General features: G+C 37.7%; 1 protein-coding gene across 1 annotated transcript in view; it reads left to right on the top strand.

The window, feature by feature from the left end:
- The first annotated feature begins 219 nt into the window (after window positions 1–219).
- Window positions 220–20,838, top strand: part of PDE1A (phosphodiesterase 1A) — a 237,434-nt gene continuing 216,815 nt past the window's right edge. The window contains exons 1-2 of the mRNA XM_030017548.2: window positions 220–776; window positions 1,806–1,842. The gene's annotated coding sequence lies outside the window, so the exon portion shown is untranslated. The remainder of the gene's footprint in view (window positions 777–1,805; window positions 1,843–20,838) is intronic.

A 20,838-nucleotide genomic window follows, 5' to 3' on the forward strand; every position in this document is an offset into this window, starting at 1 on the left:
GCCGGCCGCTCCCTGCCGGGGAGCCCCGGCCCCGGCCCCGGCCCCGGCCCGCCCCTGCCACGGCTGGGCCCGCCCTCTGCCCGGCCTCGGCTGCTGCCGCCCCCTGCCCTGCCCTGCCCTGCCCTCCCCTCCCCTCCCCTCCCCTCCCCTCGGCAGCCTGCGCTGCGGCCGCCGCGGCCGGCGGTGAGGCGGGGTGGTGGGCACCATGGCGGGGCCCGCAGGCAGGCAGCCGTCACGCCGCGTCCCCAGGGAGCCCCCACGGGTCGAGGGGGCTGGGAATAAAGAAGTGCAAGTGGCGGGGTGGTGGTGGTGGAGGAGGAGGAGGGGAGCGGCGCGGCGCGGCGCGATGCGGATGCTGAGGAGAGCCCGCCCCAGCCTCTGCGGTCTGTGCCCCGAGCCCAGAGCCCTGTCCGGAGACGCCTCACAGGTCTTTCCAGATAAAAGACGACGAAGGGGTCCGCTTCCTCGGGGCGTTTCCCTGCTGCTCGCAGAGCTGCCCTCGCCTCGGCGAGGCCGGTGGCGGGGAGAGGCTCCCAAGGGCGGGCAGAGGGATGCGGTGGTCCCCCCGCAGCCGGTCTCTCGCCTTTCCTGACACGCGTCCACAGTGGCGTAAATGTCTGAGGACAAACAGGCCTAAGACGTCGCCGGAGGCTTCCCGCTGAACGCAGCTCTTCCACGCTGGGCAGAGGACAGCGGCGCAAATAACACCCAAAGTGTAATTTGGGTCGGTCGCTGGATCCCTCCCGGAGGGCACTGGGGTGCTCCTCCTCGCTGAGGTCAGGCTAACAGCTAAGTCCAGTATGAGGGTTATGGACGGATTGGGAATTGACAGGGAGTTTTGGGGGATGGGGTGAACTTCTTTTAATAGTTCAAATACGGTTACGAACTATTGAGCTTGCTACCAGTTGTTACTGTTTGTGGAGACAAAACATACTTGGCTTTATGAACAGGGCCTGGAAAGCAGGTTCTCAAATACATATACATTGCAAGAAGACTGCAAGAATTTTCTGTTTCAGAGATAATTGTGGATTATATTGCAATGCCTGTAATCCAGAATTTCTAGCAGTTTGCCCCTCCGTGCACTTGCTTGGTTTGAAATTATGTCAAATAGTCTTATGGTTCACTCTCTGAACTTAATCTTGTTTACGTAGACAAAACCAAACATGAGTTAGATACCTCAGCCGATGTCAAACTAACATAGAAGCACCTAAGACTCATTGTTGAAAGTGAATTGATTCCTACTTTTTGGGTTTGCCTCTCAGTCTTAGCTATCTGAACAAACATTTCCATTGTGAAATATTTGGGGGGAAAAAACCTGTTTAGTCAACAAAGAAGAAAATATTATACTCCAGTAGAGTGTACCTGAGAAATTAGTTTATAATTTTCATGTTATTACAAAGTTACAGAAATCAAAACATCTGCCAAACTAATGGTGAAAAACATATCTGCTGAAATGTTTATATTTCCTTCTTAATGGTTATGTGACAAAGTAGGTTAGTGGATGGTTCCTTTGTTTTTAACTTTGTTTTTAACTTTCCATTTTCAGAATTTAAATGAGACTTCTTATAGAAGGACTGATTTTTGTTGGAACATTTAACTGTTTATGTGTGCATATTCAGTGACTTGGGATCTTTCAGATGGGATGGGGATATTGTCTTGGAATCGTTAAAATTTCATTTGGCACACAATGATACGTAAAGTCTTTCAGGGGTATTAAGGAAAGAAAGCATGCTAAAACATGAAACGTGCCAGTCCTAAGTTAGTTTAGTGTAACTAACTGTCAAGTGTTTCTTCCTTTTTTTCAGTCCAAGCTTCAATTAGAGGAATATAAGGAACTGCTAGGTAAGTGAAATCAGTTCTCTGTCTGAACTCGTATGCAGCTAGAAGGCAATGCATGATGTCTTGTGGAAAAGTGTAAAAGCTCTTTTGTTTAGCTGGAGGAATAAAAGAATAGGGATTTCTTGATCTTCAGTCATGATTAAAACATCTTCAGTCATGATTAAAATTTAATAATAACTTTAACTTAATTTAAATTACTGTGAGTTCCATGAGTTATTCTGCTGTTCTTTTTGTCAGTGGTTTTGAATGCCTAATTAAAGGAGATGGGGAGCAGACACTCTTATACAGTCTTAAGGATTCTGATCACTTTAACAGCTAACTATCCTAGTTTTATCATATTACTGCAATTTTTTTTTCAAGTTGATACTCTGATTTACTCAATAAAATGCTTCAGTTTTTTTTTTTTTTTTTAACTGCTACTTTTAATCAAAATACATGTCTGCAGGTCTAGGTGGGAAAAGAGGGTTATTTCTATTTCTACACTGTACTGGTCATATATAAAGAACTGTGCTGTGGCATAGCTGCATTTTATCAATTAAGGAATATCTATGAATGTTTTGATTTGCTCCCCTGCTCGTTGGCGTGGGCTTGTGTTGGGTTAAGAGGAGCAGGTGAGGCCCCCAAAGTTTTGTGGAATTCTGAGCTGCAGACTGCTGAACAAGTGCCCAGAAAGAACCAGGAAAAGCTGTTGTAGCTTAAAATGTGCAACATGCCCTAATGCTAGAGCTTTTGATTTATGTGAAGGGTGTAATGACTTGCAACCCTAATGACTTTACATGACTCACAAGTCACTTAAAAGCAACCTCATGCTTCACTTTGTGATAGGCATTTGTCATCTGCTTACGTAAGGATCATACTGAAGTGTAACTGAGCAGGGCCATTTATGTGCGCAATGAATGATGTTACCTTTTCTTGCCAATTTGAACTATAAGCCACGAGAACAGAATGAAGTTTGTTCTAATCTAAGGTTGTCGTTAGTAGTCACGCAGTTAAACAAGCCCCTGGCTCAGTAATCATATTGTTGTTTTGTCTATCTCTACCTTTTACTATGTTTGTTTTGAATCAGCTTTAAAAAGTCATGCCAGTAACTATAAATAGTTGTGAAACCCTTCCTTTTGCTGGAATTACCACATCAAATTTGTACTCAGTAAAGATTTAATGAAAACTTTACCCAATATGCTCAGTCTTTGCTTTGCATCCCTCTTTTTCTTCCAACCGTGTGATTGTGGCTTTGTGGAACTACGTAACCTGATTTTATTTTCCCCTGGGATGCTTGGGGACAGCATACCTTTTCCCAGTTGTCTTTCTTGCATGATGTGAATTCTAAGCAATTTCTTTAATCCTTCTACATTATCATCTCTCTCATATCTTTCACACTCATCAGTAGTTGTATCTTACTATCATAGTAGCATCCATACCTATATCTTGTTTGGAGTTGGTTTTAAGGTCTTCATAAAATAAATTCCATCTTATTTTTCCTGTTTTGCTATTTTTGTTTTTGTAAAGGGGATAGGAAGGGAAAATCTGAAATATTGGCTTTTAAATTAGGACTATTTAAAATAAAGGAACCCAGTAGAATTATGAAAAAATGTTAGTATTATCATGAAGAAGACATAGGAAAGAGGTGGACGATTAGATATTTCACATGTATTGGAAAGTAGAAACCAGGTTGGTAAGTTAGTATTGGATATGAATATTTTAATTATTTTTCTGGTTAATGTGGTGCATACCTAAAATTACTTTGTAATTTAGATTTAGAAAGCCAATCGGAAAGAATGCCATCAGATATCATTTTATAGAATATATAACATGTTTAATTAAGCAGTAAAGCCATGTAAACCATCTGCTTCTGTTTAAATAGTCAAGATGTTAGAGCCATTTCTTGTAATTTAAAACATCTATGAATTTTTGATTGCTTTAAAATTAGCATTCAGCTTTCCTAAGGACTTACTTTTTTTTCTGCAGTGAAATATGCAATAATTGTTAATGAAGATGATTTTGAGCAGAAATTCTGTTCATTTTAGCACGTTTTGAACTTTAAGTTATCAATTTTTGTCATTTAAGTTTTTTGTGCCTAGTAGCAGTTTAGAGGAGATCAAAAGCTAAAGTAGATCGCAGCAGTTTGAAGGTTTCTGTATGATGCATGGTGGGTAATTTAGGAGGAACTGGGTTTTACTTTTTTCCATTCAGCAGCTTGGCCTGCTCCTGCAAACTACTTCATCAATGCTTAGTAGCTGAAAGTGTCATAGGATACAGCTTTCAGGCCATGGTGTCTGCAAAATAATTCCTGTTGCAGGCTGCTAAAGAATCAACATGGTCTCATGTTATGTGGAGCTGACAGGAGAAGGGGTGTGAGCAGAAAGGATATGTCTCTTCAGTCATTCCCGGTGGCAGAATTCCTGGGGAACCCTTGCACAAATGAAAGCCACTGCCAAATCCAAACTAAACCCTAAATATTCAAAGGACCCCACCAGGAATTCCATAGCCTTGTTAGCAAACTTTCAAAATCTTCTGTAAATGGACTGTGGCCTTATAAACAGGCAGAGCTTTATTTGACTGTAACTTTCAAGTGTATATGGAGATTCTCTGATGCAATTGAAAAGCTGTTTGCAAGGTGCTTGTCAGAAGGACAGTTTCTGACAGTTTAGAAAAGATGAGGAGATAAAATGAGGTATGACTGTGGGGGCAGAAGTTTCCTGTAACGTATACTTCACAGTTTAAGGGTTTCTTTACCGATCTCAAATGCAAAAATGTACTTTCTGTCTGACTTGGTCTGCCAGTCATTGATCTTTTGAATTCCTGATTATGGTGTTATAAAGTGTTTTTTCCTTTGTACATTCCAGGGATTTGCACCTCATTTTGTTTCCTAATGGCCTCCCAGAAATGTTTATACCTGTTTTAATGCGCAGTTTAATATATACAAACATCATTATAAGACCATCAAGTGTTAACACTTATTCTTTTTTAAGTCAAAAGAGGATAAATTGTTTTATAGAAATAAACTTTGAGTTACAATATTTTATAGGATTTTCAGACATGTTAGCTGAAGAGATGTTCAGAGATGGCTTCATTATAGTCCACTAAAAGGTTAAAAATTTTGACAGATTTGATCCCAAAACTCCTGTCTTCCCCCTACTCTGTCATGGCTTAACAGTTTTTCCTAATTCAATAACAATTTAAGGACAAGGGTAACTAATTTGTATACAATGCATCCATAATCTTGACTAGGTCTTAAAGAGCTCCACAACTCCTGAAGTGAGACTTCACATACAGGGGGCCATACAAACTGCCACAGTGTAGCAAATGGTGGAGTTGTCTGAGTATTTAAACATTTTAAGTTTTAAATATTGATGATTCAGTTCCTCATACCCTTGAAGGAGTTTTTATTAAAGAGAGCAGAAGAATAACAACAACAGTAAAGCTCTTCAAAAAGTCTAAAACCAAAGCAGAAACTTTCAAAAATGATGATGGATGTGTCGCTTTGGAGAGAATAGCAGTGGCAGTCATCTGTCAATGTACAAAAAAAAAAAAGAAGCAAACAAATGGAAGCCGTTCTTAATATTCACAGTATTTAGCTAATATGCAAGATGGGCTTGCTTCTTCTCATTTATCATTTAAACTTCCCTTTGGGGGTTTCAGATTTTTAGCATCCTACTCTAATTCTGCTGAGTTACTGCCAGTTTGCATGCTGCCCTGGCCCCTTTTCAGCAATTCTGAGCTGTCTGGCACAGTTTGGAAACAAAACGAAGCATTCTTACTGCAGCACTAAGATTTCCCATCTTCACAAACTATGTACTATGGCCCGTGAACAGCAAGTCAAATTGTTTGACTTTAAGCTGATGATATGAATTAGGACGAAATGAGACAACTCTGTATTTGTCCTACTTCCTCCCTTCATTGCAGAGCTTTCTCTTTCTTCAATGTTAGGTCTGCTTGTGTGTGTCTGCTTGTGTAAGTGCATCTGAATGATATGCTCCAGGCTGAAGCCCAGGTTTTCCACTGTCCATTCATGGGTTTATGCCTGGGAGTTGTGCTCTTTAGAGAGTGCATTTATTCCCTGTAGACCCTTTAGTCCAAATTTAGCTACCTGGACTAGGAAAAGCTCTACTCACAGGAAGCAGAGACAAAAGTTAAAAAGGAGAAAGAAGAGTCAGTGATTAGGCAAATTGGGTTGAAGGAGGCAAAGTTGGGCAGCTTTAGGCTAGAGAATATCAAATCATGCTTGTCAAAGGCAGTGAAAGTGACTGCTGGGGTTATATTGGGTTAGTTATTTGAAGATTAGTAGTTTTCATATTAATGGCTTAGGTTATGATCTTTTACTTTCACTGATGAACATTTATTCACAAAAATATTTCCTTTGACATCATGAGCATTATTCTTGTAAATGCTCTTCAGAGCAAGGGGTTTGTAATGGGGCTGTATGGTGCTATTTATGCAGGGCACCTCCCCTTGTCAGTGTACGAGTCTGTCATAATTGCATTCTACTTGTCTTTGTGCCTCAGTATTTCCTCATGGCTGTTGCATTTCTTCTAGCTTGAAGCATAACATGTGTGGTTTCCACTACATGCTTCGTTTTCACCAAATCTGGACATGTTCTCATACACAGTAGGAGCAAACTGTGTGGTAGCTTGTTTGCAGACTAGAGACACAACTGTTCTGTTGTCACTGAGATTAAAAATCATCCTCCCTTTGGGCACATAGGTCATTCCTTCGGTTTTATTTAGTATTTTACTACTAAAGGATGGAACCGGTGTTTGCTGTTGTTAGCAGTCGTGATGCTGCCCCTTTCACTTTGCAAGTAGATAAAAGTTTATTCATTATGGACATGTGCTAGAATAACTGCAACATCAAATTGCATATGCTTATGTGCTGTATTAACATGACCTCTTCTACCGATATTGTAGCTGTCTTGACATACAATGGGGTTTTTGTGCTAGGTACCATGCTTAGTTGATTTCTGAAGGTGGCATTGTGAGAAAAAGCATTCATTTCCACTAGTATGACATAGATCATTGTTTATACATCTGACTGTACAGGGTGTTGCAGTTTAAGCCTTTGAGGTAGTACAGAGAATTTAAAACTGATTTATTTGCATTGTCTGTTTATTTACTTTGTATTTATAATTTCTGATGAAAAGAAAATGTTTAAAAAGCCTGATGGATAAACCCAATTATTATATTAAATTTCTTGTGATTCACATTCAGATATCCTTAATGAGCCTGAGGAATGATAACCAACTAAACTTGGCTCATTAATTTAAAACTGATGTTAATGGCATTATTTTTATCTATATTCCTTTAAAATTGTTCTCTGTGCTCCTGTTAAAATTCATGATCCATAAATAGATTCCTAATTCGTGCTCTGAATCATCATATAGTTTTAACTTCTATGCTGAAATTGTAATAAAGTGAAGATTTCTAATAAACACTAGCTTTTTAAAGCATCTATCAATTCCGTTATTTTGCACTGGAGACTCTTGCAATAAATGTATGTGCTAAAGTCGAAATACACAGTGTTTTAAATGCCCAGTCTGGTTGCTGGACTGGATCCTGAACAGAGAACTGCTTTCCCTGTGGTGTGAACTGGTGTAGTTTTATTGAACTCACTGGGAATTGTCACAGTGTCCTCTTCACAACTGTGGAAATCTCAGCTTATTTTGACTTTTTTACTAAGTGGTATTTGAATTAAGAAAAAAAAAAAATGCTTATGTTTCATTTTAACTCTGTCCTCAATTTATGTTTAAGGTGAAAGTTTGTAATAATATGTGATTTCTTATAAGCAAATTATAAGGATATTAGTAGGGCTGTTATGAAATAAATACTTTTCAAAGTAAGAGGAAACTGTTTAGCGTATGTGGTCTCAGTTCTGTAGGCACTTTGCATTCATGTGCATTTGTTTAAAAAAAAAAAAAAAAAAAAGACCCATGACTTCACTGAAGTGCTTTATACATTAAAAAAAAAAAAAAAAAAAAAAAAAAAAAGAGGATGTTTGTGTGCGTGAATGTTTGCAGAACTTAAGTCTGTACAATTGAGGTAATAGATTTAACCGCTGTAGAAACAGCCATAATGTATTAATGTGATCCAAGAATTTATCAGAATGTGGTGGAAGCCAAAGTTACCGTGATTCACTTTTGTTACATAAACTAGCATTCATACATAGACTGCAAATCAACGTGCTTCAACCCTGACGGTCTTTGATATTTATTGTAAATATGTAAGCAATTTTTAACTGCTTGGCATTTGTTCAAAAATGTGATATTTACTAAAGGCTTTGTAGTTGCTTTTAGAGTAAACAACTGCAATGTCAGTATTCAACCACTGCCACAGCTGAAGCTGAGCTGCGTGGCTGTGCTGGGGGACGGCAGGCGTGGGCAGCCGTGGGTCTGCACTTAGGCAGCTCGGTCCTGCCCCGGAACAATGGTAGAGCCGAGAGGTGGGCAGATCCCAGTTTTGTTGGAGAAGGGCATTGCCAGTGTGCATGGCCTTGCAGTGGGACCTGGGCCCGCTGGTGGGGGGCCCGGGTCCCGCCTAGGCTCAGGTCCCACCTGGAGCGGCTGCCACTGGTAAAGTCAAGGATGTTTGACTGCAGGCACTTGTCTGAAATGGACTGCAGCACAGAGGAGCTGTGCTCATGTAACTGCGCTGATCTCAGTGGCAGGATGGACTAGCAGTAGTAGTGTTACAAAGAGCACTGGATCAGAAGGTACCAGGCTTAGCTGAAAGGGATATTTTTAACTATTGCCTCCTAGGAAGGGAGAAAACATGGTGCTTGTCTCAGTGAGGATTTAGCAATTTAATGCTCAGATCCCTCTGCTTTCACTCATCCCACCTACCTTACAAATAAGAGTTCCAAGAAGTGTGCTGCCTTGGTTTTGGGTTAGGAATATTAAATGCCTAGCCTTGGCTCAGCCCCAGGCCAAACAGTCTGCTGGACTAGCTGCAATAAGAGCATGGAGCTGCAAAGTTACCCTGCTTGAGGTAGGGTGGTGGGTTGGCTGCTGTGTCTGCTGATTTCCTAGGGAAATCAAGAGACAAGTGGTTTAGAGTAACTACTTAATTTATTCATGTTTGAACATATTTTTTGTAGGATGTTGTCATAAAGTTATTTTAATCACAGACTAAATGTTACTATGCTTTCTGATGGTGTATTGTGTGATGCAGTAAATTCAGGTTTTGGGATGAATGTTGACTGAAACCCTTTTAAATAAAATACAGAGCTACCAAAAGGGGTTCTCCCTGAACAAACTCACATTGATAGTGATTTATTCCTTTAATTATTTTTCAAAAACTTACCTTCCAAGTATACTAAAAAAACCCCCAAACCCACCTTTTACCCAGCTTGTGGGGAGCTATAGGACCTGTGAAAGAAGAAAGGAAGCTAATATGAATTCATGGCAGAGTGAGATTTGTAGAAGGTCCTGAATTGATTTTGTGTTTGAAAACTTATGTGATGTTGTATGTAATATTTGACAATCCTTTCCAACCCATAAAAACAGATGCTAGCTTGTTTTATTAATAGGCAAAACTAGAAGGAAGTCTTAACTGCATTAGTAATGAAAATTTGTGTGATATAATTACACATGTAATTTTGCACTGAAGCATAAAGGAAAATATGACATAATGCGTTTATTTCTATTTGTCTTGGTGCTTACTCAGTAATATAAGGTGATTTTAAAAAATCAGAAACTTTTCTAGAATATTGTTGCTCTCTAAGCCTGTAGTCCTATTAACTGACTGAACTCTGGTATATACATATCAAAAGCCTAAGGGACTGCATGATGCCATTCAACATATTCTTTTAAGCAGTGCCACTGTTTTTTAAGAGACTGTACAGACAGTTTTCTGTGCTCAGCCTAAGAATTTAAGGAAGACTGAGATAGTTAAGGCATGAGACTCTTTACCTGTTATACCTTTTCCTTGCCAGACTCTGCAGAGGATATGACTATGATATCAGCCCTAGCTATGCACTTAGTACATTGCAAATGGAAAATGTAAGTTAACTGATAATCTGCAGTGGGGAAAAAAAAAATATCTGAAAACTATTCTTAACTGTTCTGAAGAAAACTTAATAGCCATCTTAATCTAGTGGTGTGCTAGTTGTTTTTTTTTTTTTTTATTTAAGTACAATATGAGATTTAGATCTAGAAATGTAAAGCAAAACAAGAGAATGAATCCTAGCATTAGGAAGTGAGGGAAGGAAGCATTTATGATTTGTTGTATCTCTGCGAATGACAGATTTTAATCCACATGTTTATTTTGGTTGTAATTTATATATGTGCAGCTGTGTTAACTACATAATTGTAATTGTCAGATTTATCAGGAAGTAATAATCTCTTTGTTCTAGAAGAGGCTGTCACATCTACAATATAATATATTTTTCTGAAGGCAAAGTCTTGTGTTTTCTTTCCCAATGAGTGAGAAAAAAAAGAATGTAAAAACACAAGGCTGGGGAGGTGCTAGATTTACACTGGGATTTTATACACTCAAAAGATTTTTTTTTTTTTTTTTTTTGGTTGGTTGTTTCTTTTGTTTTACTAGTTTATAGAAAATGACATGAAATGGCTTATTGTTGTAAAATTGTTGTATTCCTTGTCCCTAGGATTCATCACTGCTGCTTGTATTAGGTGGAGAAAGAGGTACTATGTATTTGCAGGGAGCTGCTCATGGAATTGTGTCAGGGACTATATCCTGAGATTCACAATATGATTTCCCTTTGCTTAGGGAAGAAAATGTAACAATGCCAGTGTTTTTCCTGGTTCAGCCTACTCCCCCATCTATGCTGCTTCAGCTCTGCTTCCCTGGCGTATTTGGTGGGGGGAAGAAGATGCAGCCCAGTCTCACTCTGCTGCTCACCATCTCCACTCCACACTCACTGTCTTCTGGGTGGAAGAGAAGAATGTCTTCCATGGATATGGGTTATAATACAATTTTCACTAGCTGATGGCGAAAGTTGTCCACCCACATTTTTATGTCCTTCTCTAGTTACTGTGGAGCTGATAATCTGCTTGCATGTTCTCATGCTCATATCAGTGGGAAAGCATCCACTGACCTGAATCAAACAAGATCAAACTGCAGGTTGCTGTGAGTTCTACTTGAATTACTGAAACAACTTTAAGAGGTGTTCAAGGGGGAAGAGATGTTTTTACGTACATATAATGCATTTTAAAAGATATATATATATTTTTTTTTTTTTTTTATATATATATACAGATAGAGGATTCCACTTCTAGGCTTAGCTTTAGGTTTTTGACTTATCTCAAAATTTATTTGGATCTTGTGATAGATATATGGAAGAGCAAAATTTACTGCACTGTGTTAAGAATTTAATTGATCTGTACAAATACGTAAACCTATTTAACTGGGAATGTGAAGGTTTTTTTCACTAGTGGCATCTCAGAACTTTTTTTAGGAAGGGAACTAAGTAGGATGTTGGCAAATATAAACGACCTATGCAATCTTTTATACATCAAAGTTTGTATCAGAGATAAGACTCTAGAGGGAGCCCGTCTTACAGTTTTCTGAACTGAGAGAAACGGCTTTACAAAGATAAAACTATTTCTATTAATGAGTAGTTTAAAGTAAAATCTCTTCTGGCTCTGAGATACAAAAGAAAATATCACAGTACTGTAGGACACTTATTTGCAAACATCTTTAGAAATTTCTCAATTCATAAAGTCAATTCTACCTTACCATTATCTGTATTTTTTTAATACTATGGAAGGTGTACAATACAGGAATTTTCAATCTTGTGCTTACATAATAAAAGGCAATTTATGACCTTTCTCTTTTAAAGAACTCTCAAGACCCTGTGAGTGGAGTAACAGAGAGGAAAGGTTTGAGCATGTGCATTTTGAGACATTCTACTTGTGCAGGCAGTGCAGAAACACGGGATTTTTGAGGAGAAGGTCAGAATACAGAAATTTACATTCATTTGCGAAAGCCTATATATTGCATATATCTTCCTGCCACATGTCAGTAGGCACATAAAATATGGGTCATGCAGGAATAACTTTTTTAGCCATGATTTCTAGCTAGCTAGCTGTGTGTCAGTTGACACTGGAAAATAGACCTTGCATAATGTTACAGCTGCTTATGGTTCATGGCTATAGTGATTATTTAATTTTAGTCCTTAACCTGTTGATTACATTTTTTTCCCTCACTAAATAAAGAGGCTTTAGAATTTAGCAAGGTTTTTGTCCAAGACAGATTGTTTAAGGCTGCACCTGCACTGCATGACATCATTTCTCTCCGGTGTGACTGAGTTTCCTGCCTGCGATACTTCATGGGATAGTGCCCACCCAGTCTCCTCCCTTTATGTAGTCAAGATGCACACCCAAATCCATAAGATGGGAAGCATTCCCAGTTTCAGTCTGGATGCAGCTGGACTCACCCAAAGTGAGCGTGAAAGTCTGGATCAGATTTAAAAGTAGACTTTAGTTTCAACTGCCCAGCCTTATATTCATTGTGCTGCATACCTTCATTTCAAGGAACCAGGAGATGGAATGTTTCCAAAATTAGTATTAATATGAGAATAGTGGGGAAAAAACTGTTGTTTTTATAAAATGCTAAAATGCAGTGACAGCTTCCATATTTCTTGTAGCAATTCGCAAGGGATTTAGTACTGAAGACATTCAATACCCTAATTGCATTTTATGTTTAGTCTCTTGGTTTATAAATGATGGAGCTAAATCCATCAAAATCTGTTTACAGAGACAGTATTCAGTATTAACTGCTTTTTACTTGCATTCAAATCACTCTGTCATGCTTCTAGCTAACAGCAAGCATTTTTTTCGACACTTCACATTAGCAGAAGATTATGTAAGCCTGTACTGCAACTTATTCACAGGGTAACTTGTATCAACATGGTATTTACAATTCAAATAGGAACAGAGGTGTATGTAATTTATCAGGACACACTCTCTCCATCCATCTGTTACACTGTGCTCTTAGAATGCTCCGTAAACTTAGAATATTCAGAAAATACTAACCCAAATGTCTTTCCTCAGTGTATATACCATTAGTCACTACGCACTATACTTGTGGTTTAGTCCAGATTGTTTAGTCCAGATTATTGTGATTTAGTTCAAGGTGCCTTCTTATCACAAAGAACTTGACTGAAGTAGCTTTGCTAAGATTAATAGGAAATTACTCTTAGTAGTAAGAGATCACAGCTGCTTGTGCAATAGCAGCTGTTATGGTTGTTTGTGTATGTGTTTTAATATATCAAAATATATTAATTAAAAGATTGTATACATTTAGTGCAAAGCTATTATTTATATTTTTTTCATGGTTTGAAGAGTATTCAGTGCTTTTTCTGCTCTATGTCCTTAGCACAGAATGAACACAGAACTGTTAATTTTATAGGTCTTTGTGGTGCTTACCATGGATGTACAAAAGGTTTGTAAATATCAACCAGCTGATTTTCACAACGCTCCCCTGAAGCAAAAGGATAATTCTATTCCCCTTTTAAAACTGGTAATATGATACTCGGGTTAATACTGGAGTAACAAGTAACTTTATGTGCACCTTTAAGGAAAAGAAAAAGCAAAAACTATGTAGCTTTCTGAAACTGAACATTAAGTCTAGATGCATGTCTTGTTCTAGTTCCACCTTTACTGACAGAAGTTACCAGCACTCTTGTTTTCCTGAACGTCTGTGACATAACCAATTTCTTACCCATCAGAGTAAAAATAAGCTGGGTTAGTTTAAACAGTAGGAATATAGTTCTTCTGACAAAACTTTTCTTTCTTACTAAAATGGGCTAGGGTATATTATCATACAAGCAAATAGGCAGCAGATTTGGAAGGTGTGACACCCTATTTCAAGAAGGACAACAATAAGCAGCTAGAGCCAGAATGACTTAATTAAAGTCTTCAGCTGACACAGTGACATCCAGAAGAGAATATAGTCCCAAGTTAGCAGGTTACTTGCAGCCTAACAAACTGTCCCATTAGGAAATCTTTTGTAACTACCTACCACTTATTAGCCTTTTCCCTTTACAAAATAGTGTGTTAGTTTGCCCCACAAAGGCATGTGAATCCCAGTTTGTTTTTGTCAGTTCCCTGCCCAGCCTTCTCAGTCTTCACTTACCTATTGTCTTGGGGGATTTGGCTCTAAAAGCCACATGATAGTACTGTTCAAGTAGCTGTCTGTTGTGGAGTATAATGAGCTCAAATGGGAGGAAGTCTCTCTAAAGGATTGGCTGTGGAGGCAGGTTCTTGTGCTGTGTGGAGAAAGGAGCTTCCTGAATTGCAGCCAGCAGGCTGTAGGCTTCTAAGTGTTCTTCAAATGACAGTTGACCTGGCTGGGATTGATGTATGAAACAGTATTCAGGTGTTGGTTGAAGGCTGTATTTGCCAGATTTCAATGTCTGAAGTTCACGTTCACAAGAGTCCGGAGAAATATGCAGACCCGTGGATCTCGGAACTTTCCCAGCAGCTGAAGATAAAGATTTCTGGACATGAGTGAGAGAAAGGACCTTTAACAGAAGTAACAACTCACAAGTAGTGGAGGACTGAGGTTAAGTAGCTATGAAAATCTTCTGAAAGCATAATTTGGAGGAAAAAAGCTATTTACTTGTTTGAATGATTGACAATTCCATCACTAGCATTTTACACAGCCTAAAAGCTCCTTCCATTAGACAAAGCAAAGATACGTATACACTAATCCTGCGTCATACTGATGCATTTAGAAAATAATTCTAGCTTTCTGTAATTGTTTACATGAATAACAAGCTTGAAAGAAAATTACTGAAAATTAATTGGTGAATCTGCTTCCAGTCATGTATGCAACTGTATTTTAAAATAAAAATCTTCAAGTGTCCTTCAAACAAAATGGTCTTACATTTTTATAATAAAGGTGATTGCTAACTTGCAGAAGTAAACCATAGCAGGGTTTTTCCACTTGCCACAAAGGGGCAGGGGGAAAGTCCCAAGTACCTGCCTACTTGTTCCATGTACTTTCCAGTCTATTCTTATGTAAAGAAGAAAACTCATAATACGACATTTCTTATGTATTTACAATTACTCTGAGCAATATATTGTTTGCATTCCCTCTCTTTGCTGTGTGAAATATGTGAAAGGGTGGAGCTGCAGCTGCAGTAAGAGATGTCTTGGTAGAACCTTGTATTATTACAATTAGTTATCTTGGCCTGAAGGTGTGGGAAGAGAAATACATTAATGGAAATCTGTATTTAGGCATAGCTACAGAAACCTGTATTATGGAAATAGCATATCCTGTGCCCTGTACTGCCCCATGTAGTAACTAGAAAGCTTATGTGGGCTTGAACTTATTTGGCTGGACTCTGATGAGGGGTTTTGTTTTTCTACTTCTGTGAGTAAACACCAACTTCTACCGAATGAGCTCTGTTTAAAGAAGAGCAACATTCTGGCCAGCATGCATGGGTAAACAGATGATGAGCCTTTCTCCAGTGCCTGTCTTATTCTAGCTGATTCACAAACTAGATACAAAATTTGCTGAAGGATTTTGTTTAATCCAAGTGATGGGCACACATGTTTCTATAATAAAATGTCCAGGACTCCATTTCAAAGGCTGTGTGAATATAGACTGATGTTTTCACTATATGACTATAATCAAAGATTAATTCCAGAATAATATACGTATTTTAACTAATTATTTACTCTACACTGATTGTTTAATATCCCTTTTGAGGCAATATTTTTGTGAGATTGTTGTTACTGACATCAGTATAATCATGAAGATATATGACAAAGTAAATATTATACTTGAGAGGTATGCAAAGTAAATTTCAATGAAATATGGCTCATTTGAGGATGACTTTTTGTTCTGTGAGAAAGATCAAAGCAAATACTTGTGATTTAGATGTGAATTACACATTTTCTCCATCCTAAGGAATTTATAAGGTAATTGGGCTTTCCTTTTCTCTTGAATCCTTAACCAGATGTAGGCTTCATTATCTTTAAGCAGATGCTTTTTGTAGACTGTTATGTTTTACTGAACAGTAATTAATTTCTTACTGCATAAAGACATAACTCTATGGCCTAAGCTGAATGAAAAGGAATATCATCATCAGAACTTAAGCTACCTTAAGCTAGAGGGTGATGAATCTGTGGAAGAGAGGTATGACAAGGTAGGGGCTACCATGAAGTTAGAAACTTGCAAAAGTAAGTTTTGAAGGGTGTTGTCTGTGATACTAACGAACTAGAAGCCCAAGGGGGACTGACGAGAGTCTTATCTTGACCACTGTTGATCTTGCTGGTTTGCACCGTATTATATGGTGATCCAGAGAGTTTCCTCTCTCTTTTCCCCTTTCTCCAGCCCCAATATAAGGAATTGACTTCTATGGTTCTCCCCTTCCTATGAAACAATGAAGGCTGAATGTGGAAGAGGGAGATGATGTACTTTATCAGAAAACATGAAATTGTTTCTTCTTGTGATATCATGTCTCTTCAATTTCAGGGTTGAGATGACTTGCAGTAATTTGAATCTGAACAGGAATTTCTGGTGATAGAGCATATTTTGATTGGGTTTTTTTTTGTCTGATTTTTGTAATGTGGTACGTTATCCACTTCAAAAGTCATCTGGCAGTTTTATCTTCTGAATTGCCTGCTGTACTACCTCATATTCAACTTAACACTTTCTGTAACTGTCTTGAAAATTCGACTGTGTTTTGGTTACTTAAAATACTCACTTTCCTATTTAAGAAATAAAGGCCTAATCCTGCTAAAACGTGAACAGCTTCCATTGTTCTAATGACTTTTCATGCCTCACGTTGTGAGAATACTTGAGTGAACCCTTTTTTAAAGGTAATTTTAGCTTTCTGTAAGCATGAGGTACTGCCTAATAGTACAGGTAAGCTTAGGTATTATTATTAGCAAGCAATCTGATTCTCTGTGAAGATCAGTATGACTAGGGGGTTCAAAGTGATTATTGATTTTTATTCCCTCATGTGGAATCTTGATTCTACTAAAGCAAGTCTCCTATTTACAGGATTTGACCAAAAACTTTCAAAATACGTTAAACCTTAACATGCTGTAATGTGTTTTATTTTATATCCTTCATCTTATGTCCCCAGTGCTAGTGCTGGCAGATAAATTCTCCATTGTCATTTGTAGGAAATATCCTATTGCTACTTATGCAACCAAAATATATCAGAATTTTTTCCAAATCTTTGTTTGCCATATGCATTTTATGTAGCCATTTATTTTCTAGCATATACTTGAGGAGCTATGGAAAAATTCTGATAGATTGTCTTAAAGTTTTCAAAAAATACATCTCTGCCTGATTTGAACGTTAATTGTTCGCTTTAGAAAAGGTCATGTTACATGTAAGTCTGATTTTAGAAATTTTTTTAGAATCTTGCATATCCAAAGATGACTAAGAGCTATGTCTAGCATTACTTTTGACAGATAATGACATAGTTTCTTCTTTATATAATCGTAATTCCATAAGCTAATTATTTTTGCAAATGAAACTGGAAATAGGTACTGATAAATTACATTCCAGTGCTGATTAACAGTGTGGTCTAGGATTACTCGATTAAATGCATTATGTATTTGTTTAGAAAGGACAGATAGAATGTGTCACTTGCAGTATGGATAAATTGCTATTGAGATGATTGTTCTATTTTTCAAAAAGCAACCATTAAAGATAAAGGTTGATCTTTCAAATATGTTGCAAGTGAGATTAATGCACATACAGAAGTGGGGAAAATACTTTCTTTAGAGATGACAGCATTGTCTAGCAAGTGTAGATTAATGTGATGTATGTAAGTCCACCCTCAAACTATGGATAACTTACTCTTGACTTGGTCTCTTTGCCTTGTCTTTGTCATTCTAAAAATTGAATTAATCTATTAAAAATGCTGAATGCAAGGAATCTTTATCCTTTTATTCATCTGTGTAATACGTTAGAGAATCCCAACTGAACTGGATATAAAAAATTGGAATATTTAGCAATATGTATATATACACATATATATGTACATGTGTATATATACATATATAAGTATACATATAATAGACAACATAATTTTCTGTGTCCTCTGCTTTTTGTGGAATCATTGATACTTTTTTTGAAGGGGAACCTATTTCTTAACTATAGTACCACTTGTCATATCATTTTAAACAGATATTTCTTCCTAAATATTACTTGATGATAATAGGCATTGCAACCCCCTTTACAGAACTGTGACTTTATGCTGTGCAGGTTTGTTATAACAAGAGTAACCACAGTAACATGAGTGCGTGTTTCTGTAGATAGAGAAATCACATGGAAGTTAATGTTAACAGAGTGGTGCAGCAGAGAACAGTAGAATAGTGCTTAAGTTAGGAGAGAGGAGTGCTGCATTAAATATTTCAGGTGACAGGAATCGTATATATGTGTTTAATTTGCTTCTTTTAGTTATGTGCTGTAATGATAAAAACTGCTCTAACATTTTAGAATTTTGAAAATATTTTTTTTACCTGTGAAATGCAGCTATTTTTCTAGCATGCATTTATGGGCATTAATATCTTGCCATTTCATTCTTAATAGGATGAGATCAATCTGTTTCTGCCTCTTGTAGAACTTCAATTTTGTATACCATACACAGTATTGTAACTCAGAAGACAAAAAGACAATAGGTATCACAAAAACATTCCACAACCAGTTGCCCTTTTTGGTTAATATATAGGTTATATATAGCTTTGAAAAGCATTCTTAGGGGCTTTCTTACCCCTGTGGTCTGAGTTGAGTGACTATAATATTAAGTCTCATGTGTGTTGTATAGTGAGACTGTTAGAAACTTGCATTTATTAAAATGGGAACTTCCTACAGTTAGAAACACCTTTGTACTGGACTGGTCAGATTAAAGTTGTGGGAGAAACCAAGGCCACTCTTGTATTACTAGCTCTTGGCTCAGAATAAGTGAGGCAAAGATGTGGAGAAAAATGATGTGTAGGCTGGTGGGAGAAGGCAGAAAACCATGCCCTTTAAGCACTGAAGAACAGAATGCCAACAAAGTTTTATAATCTGGGAAGAAATTGTAGATTGGTGTAGTGCCTTTAGCTGCAAATTCTTTTGGACTACTGAGTGTTGAGGGGATGCTGTGATGTTGGAGATGCCGCTTTCTAGAGGAGAAACTTCCAGTTGCGAGTAAATGCCATTGGCAGTTAGAGAATGGAAGGAAACAGGGATATAGGTATCCAATAGTTTCAAATGCATGCATTTCCTTAAAGGTGTTATCTTTCATTATACAAGTAGTGGAATTGCAGCAGTCCTGCACAAGTGAATGTTGTAGAGCTCAATAATGTCTGTATATGTCTTTTGCATCTTTTCAAAGGCAGGATCTTATATAGCCATACACTTAACACTAGTAATACTTCCTGTTTTCTTTCATGTCTAATACTGAATATATAACTGAATGTCCATTCAAGACACAGAGAGATGAAATATAAGAAGTTCTGGGATCAAAATTCAGTGTTATGAATATCTATAATGTCAAGTATTAGAAGCATTTAATTAAATCCTTATGCACAGTTGAATACCTCCTGAATTTCATTTCAGTTGCAATCAAACATCTTCAAATGGAGTTGGTGTAATCACAGGTTTTGTGACATTTGATAAAGGATTTTTATTAGCAGTCTAAGTCAGCTGCAAGATTTAAGAATACTTCTTCATTGTGGCTTTTGCAAGTCCACTAGTAAAAGATGGGTTTTATTTTATGGGAAGCCTAGTTGGTAGGATGTTTTAGGAAAGGAAGTTGTTTAAGGAGTAAAGATCCTAATGTTGTCATTCAGCAGTAGTCAAACAAAAAAGTTAAGTTTTAATGCTTGAGGTTTTTGTGCTTTTATGCAACTGTAAGAAATCGGACTCACATTTCCATTTCCTTGGGGAACTGTGGGCTCCGAAGTGCTTGTATCTTTTAAACAAGCCACGCGTCTCCAAAAAAGGGAAAAATGTCATAGGAATGACATTTTAAAATAAACTCTGTTTTTCCGCATTAAAGTTTCTTGTTGAAAGGCATAAGTTCCCTCACCCCCACCCTCTTATGGTAGAAATAGACACAGTTTTGCATAACCACTTTTGCATGATAAATTATCATCTTGGTCTTAAATACACATAAAAATGTGACTTCAGAAGATGCAGAATTGAAGGAATTGGATTGTGCTTTTTGGTCAATAACGAAATTGAAAAGCTTTGGTTGCAGATACATCCAAATTACTAAAGCAGTTCAGATGTGGTGAGTTTCCTTGAAGAACCCTGAGCAATGGTGATGCCTCAGAGATATGAAAGAGTGGCTGTACCATGGAAATATATTGAAAAGACAATGAAATTAACAATTCAAACTGCAGATCCTTTAGTTTCTCTACTTTATGCACTGAGATTTTTACACTGATTAATTCACTCCCCACCTATGATTCATTCAGTAGCATACCCAGCCATTGCTTTCATGTTTTGGAGCACTGACTGCAGAGCTACTATTTTGGTCTCCAAAGCAGGCTCTCGGTTTTATGAAGTGTGCAGCATTTATACCAAATTTCACCTCTAGAATGACAAAACAGGGTTACTTTTCACTTCAGTAAACTTATGTGCTTAAAGAAAATCACAAGCAGTCCTCTATAATCAAAGATGCATTACTGAACCAAGTATCTCTGATTTTAATTACTAAGGAAATGTTGGCCCTTTTTTCAGTACATCTTAATTGAGGATGGAAGATGTACAGTCCATGGCTAGAATTTCCATTCAGATTGTTTAACTAATACCGCATCTCTGACGTCGGTGTTTTTAAGCCAGGCTTCTCTTAAAAAGAGAGATCCTGCCTTCCCTTTCATCCTCTGCCATGCATTTTGCCCTGTCCTTTGGGCTGTTGCCAAGGGAGCACACAGTATGCTGGAGCAAGGAACCATGCTGATTGAAAATGAATCAGTTTTTATGTTTTTTTTGCTGGCTTAGTTCCAGCCAAACCAGTTTTCTGATAAGCTCACCATGTGGCTGCACAAATGCTTGTACTAATACAAGGGAAGCAGCAGTAATACGC

Source organism: Aquila chrysaetos, chromosome 6 (genome assembly GCF_900496995.4).
Source record: "Aquila chrysaetos chrysaetos chromosome 6, bAquChr1.4, whole genome shotgun sequence".
Lineage (NCBI taxonomy): Eukaryota > Metazoa > Chordata > Aves > Accipitriformes > Accipitridae > Aquila > Aquila chrysaetos.